Raw genomic sequence first — 11,247 nt, 5'->3', positions numbered from 1 at the left:
ATGTAGATGGCCCAAAAAGTAATGCCTTCTATTTATTTTCATGGAAACTACAGCAGTTGCAAAGAGCATAACAACACTATCACTATGGATAGAGCAAATCCATAGCTACAATACACTCTTTTTCAACACAGTCATCACCATAAGCTATGCATTTTTTCCAGTGATGAACAGCAGTCTGCATACCACATTCATAACTACATATCTGTAGCAAAAAAAAAAAAACAAAACAAACAAAAAAAAAAAACACCACAGACTTGTTTTACATGTCCCTGTCACCACTGCTGAAATGCACCACCCACCTCCTCACTGTGCTCACATCCACTCGTTCAGCAATCGTCGATGAATGTCAATGGCTGCCATTTCTTCCACATGTAGGAATTCAGTTCCACCCCTTTGCTTCATATGTCTGCCCATATAGATGCCATTCTGTCAGACTGCCCCTCTGCTGCCATCTGTCACATGGCCACACAACATAATGGAACAGTGGTGGGAAGTTTCAACCTCTACTGCCATCCCATCAACATCTGCCTCTGACATTGTGGGCCTACATCATAGAACAGGAGCACCACTCTCAGAGCAGCCCTTGTAATCCCTACTCCTTCTTCCCCCTCTGCCTCTCCTAGAAAAAAAAAATTAAATGCTTCACAGTAAATTGTTCTTTTCTGCTTTCCCAGTCACATGGCTCTGAACACATCACAGCGCTTATTTCAGCTCATACCCACCTGTGTGAAAAGTAGACTACTCACAGTACTGCAAGAGGCAAAATTTACTGGTAGACATATGTGAAAGGGCGTTTTTCTCCGTAAATCAGGTATTTGCAAGTCAGCAACAGCAGTAGGAGAACTGTCAATAAAACTATTTAGGAAATGGCTTAAGTCAGAGCCAGCAGATCGCAGTAATGGTTTTCACATTTGTGATAACTGAGTGAAGTTAAACGCAGAAGCTGAAGAGATGCTTATGGAGCATAAGCATAAGTTGGTACAAGATTATGTTTTTATTACTTTTTTTAAAACCAGCTTCACACGAAGTTTCTATCTTCAATGAAAGGCTGGAGCCAACATACATTGTCATGGATCAAATGTGCTACTTTAAGAGGCCAAAGAAGTGAGAAGCTGAAGAGAGAACTACTACCCTTAAAAATTAGGCAGAAGGGCTTGCTAAGCCAAAGGTACAGACTGATTATATCGTTTGCCTGGCATCTTCTCAAAAGGATGGCTTCTCACCAGCCACAACTATCTCACTGGAGAGAGGCTGGGACTTTCTTTTGACAAGAGCCAGGGTGCTATGCTGCACTGCATATGGATACGTGACTGGATAAGTAACTGCTTCCTGGCAACAGGCAGCAAACACCTGTTCAAGGCAATATGTGCAAGGAGTGGATATAAAATCTCACTTCCCAGTGTCTGGTAGGTATTTGGAATCTTTATCTCTATATTCAAATACCTAGTTCTGCTGGCACTGAAGAGCTCATCCCATGTAACAGATCAGCATTGCTTTGCAGGACAAAAAAGAATGCATACACAAAAGAATAATTAGTGTACATTTCCTGTTGCTTAGTTTCACTAGGACATTAGTAGATGCTAAAAAAAGAAAATGCAAAATTATTGGAACAGATACCTATATTTTTTCCCCATAGAATGACATACCAAGGAAAAAGTACCAACTAGTTTGATTTAGTTAATCTACTCCCCCCTTTTCTAAAAATTGGAAGACTAAAAACTGAAACAGAACTATAAATTTGCAGAGCTCTGTCTACATGATCTGCAGTCAGAAGTCATTTTGCATCCACCTTTTAAGATTCACATACACACATTTTAAATATGCTCTCAGGCAGAATTTCACACAATTATAGAAATGCTGATAGATGTAGAAGAGAAAAAGTCATCATTCTGTCCTCAGATGTTCTTGCTCCTTTCCTTCTGGAGAAGATAAGAAATTCATCAGCACTATCAAAGAGAATCGCTTGTCCACAAGGATGGACGTGGAACTTACTTTATGCAGCATTAAAATGATAAGAAATTTCTTGAATTCCAACCACAAGTGAATGAAACACGTCTGACCACTGTCATATTAACCACCACTCTTTGGAATTTAAACACAATTATTTCATCATCATTTGAATTTGTTTCTCACAGTCCTCTTCTACAGGACTGAATTCTAATCCTCACTATTTTTCAGTGGAACATACTTGGAAAAAGGAATACTACAATAATACTGGATAATCTTAATGTTGATATATTGGTATAGCAGATGGATTAGAGTGTTCATAAGTAAATTAAGCTTTATTACTTTTTCTTTGTATTTGCTTACAGCGTAACTGTGATTTCATAACAATAATTCCTCTGGCTAAATGCACTTTTTAATTAGCTGATCTTCAGTGATACAGAGAAATGTAATATCTGTGACAAGAGTGGTATCCAATTGCTCATGTAACTCAGTATCTGCATTGTTGCTAGGGAATATGTTTGCATCTCATCTGTTTTCCACCATTTTAAGGCTATTCCTAATGTTATTATTAAGGTTACCATGTACTTCAGGTGACAACAGGTTTATTTGCAGTTCAATTATTTATAGATAAACCATGCAGAACTCTTTGCCAACCAAGCGTAAGACAATGCTAAGTTATAAAAGCAGGCTGGTCTGAATTTTGAAGTGCCCCACAGAAAACTGTGTCTCTCTTACCTAACAGCTATGCTTCTAACATAAGCACCTCCTACAAGAGGTCAGATTGCACACTGAAAGCATACTAGAACTGTTTACCCTATTGTTTTAAGATTTTTATGTAGAATATGAGAGGGTTTTTTGGTTTCATTTTGCAAAATGAGTCTTTGCTTTAGACTGCTGACCTGTCTCCGCAGCTTCAGAAGAGAGACTAGAAGCATGACCTTAACCCAAATGTTATAAGACTAACTGCTTGCTTCATTACTTTTTGAAAATCTGTCCAAATATCAAACTAGAAGAATGTGAGAGAGCTGAGCTCTTCAGAACACTGAGCTGCATCTGTCCTGAAAACGCAGACCAAGAACTACAAGCAACCTAGAATTTTTAGTCTTGCAACAAAATGGTATTCACAGAAGTTTAATTTTGACAAAAAGTTATAAATGTGAGAACTTATGAAATTAAATTATTTTCTTCATGCTGTTTCTTCTAATTCTCACAGTTGTACCTTTTGGCAGAAGCCATGCAGATTGCTAGTGGCATTTTGTTTATAAGCAACAAGAACCAAAACTGCAGAACAACTTCAAATTGAAGAAGCCTCTGCAGAAGTAAACAGTTATCTTCAAAGAATTATTTCATGCAAAGGTAATAAATCTAGCAAACAGAGAAGAAAAATATAACAATAAATGAGCCATGAGCACATGAAGTAATAAAAATTTAGCTGAGCTGCCATCTAAGGCAGAAAAATAACTAATTACTGTGGATGAGAAAAAACACTAAAAAAACAGAGTTTCATCTGCTGATGGATGGAAAAAACATTTAGGCCTGCTATGCAGAGACTCACATTGCTGGTGATGCACAACTAGGTTGGAACTCTGAATTCTGCATGGGGTTTTCAAATGCTCTTCAAGCTGCTGCTCCATCCTTTTATTTTTCCCGTAATCTGTCCTGTGTATTACAATTGAATATGCAACTTCTACATACTGTTGGCACAAGCAGCATGGCAATACCACACACAGCAATGTGTTACAGAAAGCACACTAGAAAAGGAAATTAAATGATCAACAGTATGTTCTAGCACCAGTAACAAAAAGGAAAACTTAGTAATACTACTACCATCAGGAGTAAGTGGTAGGAAATTTAAAATCCATACCTCAGACAATGAAAAGCAGCAACTTCACTTACGCTCCAGAACCGTTGCTTCAGGTATGACAGTGCAGATAGTGCAAAGAACTACTTACTGAAATTCTTAAAGGAGACAGCATAGTGCTAAAGATAAGCATTGACTGAATTTCACGTTGATCATCCATTTACATAAAACCCCACTTTTTATCCTTAAGTCGGTGCTTCAAGATGCAGTAATATACAATGGTGATTGAGGTTTATGCAGAGATCACCTAGGTTCTACACCTGCTTTCTAAAAGTTATTTGGTATATAGCTTCTGAAAAGCACTTATTGTTTGCAATCTGATTGATGCACTGAAAATCAAGTTAGTAATGGCTGTAGTAGAATATTTATTAGAAATATATCCCAATGGTCTGAGAATGAGAGCTCTTCCTTCTTTCACTTTAGATAAGAGTTTGTTATGTGGACTGACAGACTTCCTAGAGAAAGTAAGAGATTGTATCAATAGACAAATATCACTGAAAGCAAAACAATAACAGGATTACTAGATGAGAAAAGTAGTTCTGCTAAAAATTTACTACCAGAATTTCCTATTTTCTGCAAGAAAAGCCACAGTGACTTTCCTTATTCTATTTATTCTACTACAATGAAATAGGGAGAGACAGATGCTAAACCACTCAACCTGTGCCTAGATTCACTTTTAATGGAAAAAACACACAATTTGAGAACATTCGGAAAATGTGAAAATATGGACATTTATGAAAGAAATGACTGAGAACGGGTCTGAGCTTAGAAGAGTTCATCAAAGGAAAATCAGTAACACTGAAGAGTGTGTAAATCTGGCAGCAAAGCAGAATCTAGGAAGTAACTCAAAAAGGATGAAGGTAACCTGGAAATACGTTACATATTTTAGGAATGATTATTCTTTGGATGATATTCTACACCTTCCCTCCACCATCACACACAACCTTCCCCACTTTTTTTTTTTTTTTTTTCCTCCCTCTTGTGATGCCCTCAAATCAGAATCAGACACTTCTATGGAGAATGAGCTCAGTAATATCAGTGTGAGCAAAATAAAACACAAGGGTACACAATGTAAAATAACCTCTGATATTCATTGGGCTAAATTAGATTATCTCACAATGCGACTGTGCCTCAGACTCCGAAAGCTGACACTTAAATCAACAGGAGAAAAATCTTTTCACTATTGCACTCAGCAGAATTCCGTTATTTGAATTTTAAATAACACTGCCCTATGATATACACAGAGACTTACAGTCACCATTTAAGATAATTAAAGGACAAATGTCATATTCAAGCAGAGCTTTTGTGATTCCAGAGCTCCCATTGTCACATAAGCCAGAACTTGAAAATATCCAGCCTTAACACATTTGTGCTCTGAAGTATTACACCATCTAAAAATCATATAAACATTTAACACCGACTTTATTCTGCTATCTGCTAGGTAAGAACATCTCACACCTAAGTTAAGTAACTGTCAAATCTTTAAATGCTTCAGAAATCTATTCAATTTAAAATCTGCTTCATCTCTCAAGGCAGCTCCTTCGCCTTATTTGTTTTGGGCTGTGGGATGGGGATATTTAGCGGTGGTTTAAGATTTGTTTCTGTTTGTTTTCAAAGATGAGCATTGAAAATGTTCTATTGTTGCCATTGATGAAGTATCCTCTCTATTTCATTAAAAATTAAATAAAGACCCTGGGGGCTGAAGGAAAATGGATTTTTCATTTTTCTCCCTTTTGCTCTTGAGAATGATTTATGAAGTACAAGTGCATTCATAAACTAGATACTATACCCTGGAGAAAATAAACTAGCTATTATTCAATTGTTAGTGGTTCATATTATAAATGGCCACCGCCAATTTTACATTGTTTGTTGAAATCATTTTTAACCAGATAACTCTCACTCAAACCATGAAAGATTGGACAGAAAATGCCCCATTTATCATTCAGATCAAAACCTAAACTCATGTCTCTCTTCCACTGTTATACCCAAAATTATCTTGTCATGTTTTATTTCATTCATTAAAAATCAAAAACACATTGAAATAATGCAGTCTTAGAAAAGCTGGTCATTCACTTGGCTGTCACACTGAAGGAACACACCAACTCATACCATCAGTTACATATGTCTCCAATCATCCTCCAAAACTATCTAACACTCACATTATTTTAACCCGTAAACTGTGAATGAAGGAAACGTGAAATAAAGAATAAGGATGGATCTCTAGAGTAACCAAAACAGCGTTTGTCAGCAAACCTGACACTGGTAGAAGAATATTTTGGCTATTTCTAAGACACCTATAAGCTTGTGTAACACAAACTCTCCTTCTTCAAAGATTCTCCAAGTCTCTTTGGACAAGTGGACATGAAAATGGTCCAGTTCTCCTTAAACCCTTTCTCACTGTATAAATTCAGAGGCGATGTACACATCAGTTAATTTTCATAAGCCAACCCCAAAAGAAGATATCAGATACCACCACCTCATAACTGAAGTAATCTAAATAGAGATTGAATAGGGCTTTTGTTTTTGCTACTATCTAAAGTGCAGTCAAGCTAACAAAAGTCTTAGTTTTCTTTCATGGATCCCAGTTTATCAAACACAGGTGAAACTATAGTTTTAATGATTTAAATCTTAATGAGACCCTAATGTTACCTGACAATGCTCAAACTGCACTGTCTTGTCATTTCAGCTAACACCGCTGACAGATAACAGTTACATGTGTATTTAGAGTTCAACAAACAGCCACTGGCAGTAAAACTGCAAGGAACTGCATGTAAACACAGTCTCTGCACTGCTACTTTTTCATTCATTCCCAGCTGTAGAGCTTGAGCTGCTGCAGAAAAGCTTTCCTACATTTTCTACATTCCTACAGTTCACATTCATGCCCCGCATCCCTAAAGTTTAAATAATGATGAGACTGAGTGCATTTAGCACTCCATTTTTTAGGAGACAGCAATGCAGTCTCATCATGTAAATATTTACTAGCTCCAAGAAAATGAACAAGTAGTCTGGATGGGAAAAGCAATGGTACCCAACACAACTTCCCAACCTGGCCCAGGTTAGAGGCACTCTATCTTCCTGACATTGAGGTTTCATTGAGAGAAAGGAAGATGACCTGTCTCAGTCACCAAGGCTCAGGCTTCTTGTTTGGTAAGCTGCGGAAACACTGGCACCTATGAAGAAAAGCCTTTTATTTAATGTAGAGGTCTAAGGACATTCATTTTGCCACATCAGGGAGAAAGTTCAAATGCAATACAATTAGCTGTCTAGAGGAGTCACGTTCTGGATGGGAGTAGAAATTTCAGCAAGAGCCTCTTTCCTCCTATTAACAAGACAAGTCCACTGAGAACCAATCAACCCTGCCACAGCAGAGCCTGCATGAGGACTGTTCAGCATTAATAGACTGTAAGAAAGTAAATAATGACTTTTTAGTATTCTGAAAGCTCTAAATCACAGAAGGCTCTAATAGCATAGTTACACACTTAAAAAAAATATTCACGTAACACATGATGTTGGGAATGATTCATAGAGTAGGTTTCAAAGTCTTCCCATCCCCCTGCATCACAAAATAGCAAGAAGCTGTTACAGCAAATGATTTTTTGCTTTATGAACATGATAGCTTTTGTTTAGTGCCTCACCAGTTGGCCTTTAAACAATTACAGAAATAGCAGTTTTAAACTGAGCACTAAATTCAGCTCCGTATTTTAAGAAAGGCAATGAATTTGGTAAGGATGCAAATCACACACCATGCGTTTGTATTTCTTCTTCAGGGAAAGCCTAGAACAACTCCAGACAAAAGCAGTGTGGCTATTTGCACTATCCACATAGAAGAAAGATTCACATTCTTAAAAGTCCACCCTATTTAGATCTCTTGAGAGCATTTAAGCACTTGCTTGCTAGTGTTCATTCTGCTGAACTTCTTTAGGAGCAGAGCACACACTTTATGAGAAGAGAAAAAATTAAAACATATTTAAGTTACAGTAATGTGAGTATTGCACTTTTGACAATATATATCAACCTAGATTATTTTATAAGTACAAATTTGGTAGCATTCCATGAGTTAAAACTGAGTCAAATATTCCAACTTTGGTGGTACAGTAGATTACACTGAACAGCCCATAAAAAAAAAAAAAAAAAAGTTTAGGAAGTCTACTGTACTACAAGAAAAGGACAAAGAAATACTTGGAAACTGGCTAAAATAATAATATGACTAAATTCAGTGGATTCTTAAAGCAATGAACAGGTATGTCTCAGGATGGCACACACACACTAAGGTACAAGCCAGGCTGGTTTCAGTAGTAGAAGTACAATATTTAAAATGGATATTATTTGTTAATACTTAATAGCAACTGCTGCATATATACACTACTATTCACATATAGACTACTATTTGTCTATCACAGAATTACAGAATTGTTGGGGTTGGACAGGATCTCTGCAGATCATCCAAGCCCAAACTCTCCAAAGCAGTTACTACAGCAAATTGCACAAGAAAGCATCCAGGTGAGTTTTAAACATCTCCAGAGAAGGAGACTCTACAGCTTCTCTGGGCAGCCAGTTTCAGTGTTCTGTTGAAGTTAAGAAACCTTTTCTCATGTTCATATGGAGTTTCCTATGTTTCAGTTTGGACCCACTGCCACTTGCTCTGTTGCTGGGCACCACTGAAAAGTGAAAAATGGCTCCATACAACTCACTCCCATCCACCAGGTATTTATAGGCATTGGCAAGATCCCCTCTCAGTCTCCAGGCTGAATTCCCCCACGTCTCTGACCCTTTCCTCATACAAAAGATGCTCCAGGCCCCTTAACACCTTCCAGCTGTTTGTAGAATGCTTCCTTAATTTCCTGCTCCTGATCAGGTGGCTGTAGAAAACACCTACAAAGGTGTCATCTGCATTATCTTGCCCCTAAATTCTCACCCATTAGCTCTCTGCTCATTCATCATTCACACTTAGGCAGAGCTTGATACGTTCCAGTTATTCTCTCACATAAAAAGCAACTCCACCATGTTGCCTTCCTGGCCTATCCTTCCTAAAAAGCACATAACCATTCATGGCAGCATTCGTGTCACATAGACCACTAGGTCTCTGTAATTGCAGTGACACTCTAGCCCTCCAACCACACACAGATCCCTAATTGTTCCTATTTATTCTCTGTGCTGCATGCATTGATATAGAGGCACTTCAAAGAATAAAAGAGAGCAGAGGGTGCAGATATAGCTAGAGAGATGTAGGAATATACCTTTACTGTACATCATTTTAAAAGTAAAACCTTCCATGTTCTGTGGCTATTTAATGACTCTTTTCTCCAACTTGAATGCCTTCTCACTTTAATTTAAAGCACTACCATGCTTTATATATAGCAGATGATATTACTGATTTATACTAGTTTATGATTTATATATGTATGTAGTTTACATTTACATATATATTTTGATTTATATTAGTTGATTTCTTAAGGTACACAAGAGGCCGATCACTGTACTACATGAAATCATTAAGTTTATCAAGATAAGCATATCCATACTAACTATAACTGTGAAGCAATGCATTTCTTTGGAAACGGCTGGGTTATTTTAAAATGAATACTCCATGTTCTTTCAACCTACACTTGACTTATCCCCCCAGTTTAATTTTTCCAGCAGATCTCAACTGAGCTCACTTGTGCTTTTGTGGAGGGGAGGCCACATCTTGACTTTGACATGTTTCTGACATGGCACAGGAGCAGTCCCCAGGTACTGTAGTTTAATGATCTTCTCAGCTGTCTACTAATAGAACTCTACACAGTAAAACTGCTCTGCAATTGCAGAAATGCTTCATCACAGAATTAAAAACCAACTCCTCAGGAAAGAAGTATGTGTTTCAATGAAAAAGTACTGCAGCAGAAAACTGAGAAGGTCAGCTTCTGAAATCATCGAGCAGATGATATTTCCTGCAGCTGAGGGCTAGAATTGCTTTCTTAAAAATCCTTTCCAATCCACTTCACATATGCTTATTTTTATTTAAAGCATGGAATGGACAAATTCTTTCTCTGTGATCTCCTAGAATAACACTAAATATTTAAAAACAAAAACAAAAAACAAAAACACCAAATCACAATAATCTAGAAGATACAGTTTTCTTCTGATTTTTGCAGTTACAGCATGATGTTCCAACAGACAGGCACAGAATTCAGTAATATATAGCCACAGCCCATACACTCCTTCCCACATCCTCCTCTCCTCCCGCCAGTTTCAGACACTACATTACTTTGGCATTAGACTAGTACTCCTTAAAAGCTGGCTTTCAGCCTGGATTCTGTTGGCAATTAAACCATTACATTGTGTAGATTTATATAAGCCAAACTAGACATAAATGAAAACAAAGCAAACACAAGAAAACCGATAAATCCCACTAGTTGCGTAACTCAAAATATAATTGCACAATGGCTATTAAAATATTCTGCACCTATTCTGTAAGAGATAACATCTAGTATATCAATGCCTGTTTCATATATACAGGAAGCCAACAAAGCTGCAAGAGACGTGGTTTAATTACTCTATAACTTCATTAACTTTCTTAGAAACTACACAGGGATGAATTATGCAATGCAGAATATCACATACCTCAAAAAAAGGTTCTTTTCTCACAGCATTATTAAAAGCTTTGAGCAGTTTTTTAAAATAATGATAACTGTCTCAGACTCATTAGTAATTGGATGCCCTGGCCTTTGCATCACCCAGCTAACCATGCAGCACAGATAACGAAGAGGGCCTACCAGGCAGGGTTGGCTGCATCTTCTGACATCTGCTGTCCTTCTCCTCCCAAAACCAAGGAAATCCCTACAGGAGGAAAATTTTATTCCTCATTAAGAACATCTTCATTAAAAACCACACAAATCAGGGGCCACAGCAGCAAGCAGCCATTTTTAGTCAGACAGCAGAATACCATCCTAATGTGCTGCAGTGCCCTTCTAATTAGTCCAGCTTTGTAACTCAGCTGCAAAGTTTTGCTCCTCAGGTTTCCTCAGAGTCTAATTAGGGTTGTCATCACCCTGCTAATCAACACTAATCACCCTCTAACAAAGAGGCCCCTTGGTGCTGCAAAAGGGCAGGTTTCACTGAACTCTCCCAGCCCAGAACTGCCCTGCCATGAGCAGGCATGTCTCTTAAGGGACAAAATGCATCCACAAACCTTCCAAGGCAAAACTCCATCAGGCTCTATATAATAACCATTTTCTGAATGGTAGTTACACAACATAATCATCCATGCTGCACCAAAATTAAATGTATACTCCAAGATTTTCTTTCTTTTCTAAAAGGAATATAAAAGACCAGGGATGCAATTTTGACGAGCCACTGTGTCCTACCACAGCAGCACCAGTACTAAGAAATTATATCCTAACAGCATCAATAATCACAGCACTAAATCATCACAACTGAAGTATTACAAACAGCACGAGCAG

Source organism: Centrocercus urophasianus, unplaced genomic scaffold, assembly GCF_019232065.1.
Source record: "Centrocercus urophasianus isolate 14NV4802_14NV808 unplaced genomic scaffold, USGS_Curo_1.0 seq_24, whole genome shotgun sequence".
NCBI lineage: Eukaryota > Metazoa > Chordata > Aves > Galliformes > Phasianidae > Centrocercus > Centrocercus urophasianus.
This window is presented reverse-complemented; position numbering follows the sequence as displayed.